A 1,914-nucleotide genomic window follows, 5' to 3' on the forward strand; every position below is an offset into this window, starting at 1 on the left:
TACTAGAAACACACTGGAAGCCAGTGGAGATCTTTAAGTACAGGAATGATATGGGCACCTGGCAAGGCTCAGCCCAGTTAAGTAACTGGCTGCCTCAAAATCCCATATACAATTCATTACAGTAATCAGGTCTGATTGTTACTAAAGCATGATTAACTATGGTCAGATCACCTTCTTTATCAATCCATGCAGGGGTCATTTCGTAGAAAAAGAGCTAGGGGGACTCATTAGCATAACTCATTAGCATATGCCACATCCCCTGACATCACCGGAAGTGTGTCCTCTCCACAGCCGGCGGCGACCTCCAGCGGGCACCAGCAGGGAGCTCCAGGCCCCGCCCTCCCGCACCTCACCCGGGGGGATGGCGTCCCCCGCGTCCCCCCCCAAAATGACCCCTGCATATTGCAATAAGATAACCAATAAGTGAATATTGGACCAGGAAGAGGAAGGTTAAGCAGCAAGATCTAAAGACACATGACAAAGATGTTTGTGAGGCCTCAAAAAGTGAAAGTCATGTGTCTGGTGACAAATGCACAGTTGCTGAATTAGAACATCTTTCAATTTAGATCGAAAAAGCGCCTGTGTGGCTATCATAGTCAGAGCTAGAGTGTCCTCAAGCAAATAGCAGTCAGGCTTTCATTGGGCCCTTATGTATGTTTTTAACTGTCATTCTAATAAATACTTGTATTTTTGTATATTGTAAGTTTTAACTTGGTTTTTAATATTGGCCCTTCATTAGACTTGCTTGTCAAATACTGACATCACATATTCAGCAAGAATTTAGCTGCCGTTCAAAATATTCACCAAGTAGAAGTTGTTGAAGCAAATCTATTTCCATTCTATTTATAATACACTAAGAGAATTTTAGATTTTCCTCTTTTACATTTATTAGGAGAAGGTTTTTGAATAGTTTGGTCTGCAACTGGTTTTAAAATATGCATCCTAAGGATCTTCAGTAAAAATGCAAAAGCTACTAAGGGGATTTTTTTTTTGTGGGCAATGTTCTTCTAAAACGTTTTTACTGAAGAGAAGATTAACCTTTAGCTTCATGAATGGGATGCTGTGCAAAGCCAGCACAGTCGGTATTAAACACTCAATAAACACGGTCTTCTCCCAACTACCTCGGTGTCAGTCATTAGTGCTGATGTTACCTTCAGCGTAAAAAGTTAATGAGGAGCCTTCCCATCTTCCCATGGGAAAGGTTGCCCTCATGACCCAGACAAAACCAAGAGGTCACTTTGATAAGCAAGGACTTTGCTTGCTGAAAGTAGGCCATCCTAATCAATGGCCTGGTAGTAAAAAAGAGTGAAAGTCTCCTGACAGGATAGCCAGTAATGGGGAAGCAAAACCCTCCATCCGTTGCTGACAAAGCCAGAAGGAAGCAAACCAAATAAAGAGACAAGTCTGAATCATCAAGTGATCTCACTAGTGAAAAAGGAGACAGGGATGATATTTTTAGTAAATGCTTGACACTTAGGAGTGGGAGACTTTCAATAAGTTAACAGTTGCTCTGTCTTGAGAAACAAAGATACTTTCAAACTTAGGCAAGAAAATACAAATAGGTAAAATGATACCCTTTACTGAACTGACAAGTGCTGGTATAGCCTAAATAAAGAAGTGGGGATGGATCTGCTCTGCAACCCAAATAAGCACTAAGCTATATCATAGGCTCAGACTGCGCGGCATCTGTCTCCTCAGAGCTTCTGCACTTTGATGCTGTGTCCAAAGCTTATTTTGGAATGTAAAAACAAAAAGTAGAAAATTAATGGGTGATTCTCCCCACCCCACTCCATCCTCATTTTTCATTAATTTGAGACAAAGGAATAATTGTTTACTGTTATTTTGGATTAGGGAAGAAACGTTTCAAACTTTACCACACGTAAGAATGCATGGCAGAAACAAATTATGCTATAT

Source organism: Gekko japonicus, unplaced genomic scaffold (assembly GCF_001447785.1).
Source record: "Gekko japonicus isolate JY-2015 unplaced genomic scaffold, Gekko_japonicus_V1.1 scaffold873, whole genome shotgun sequence".
Taxonomy (NCBI): domain Eukaryota; kingdom Metazoa; phylum Chordata; class Lepidosauria; order Squamata; family Gekkonidae; genus Gekko; species Gekko japonicus.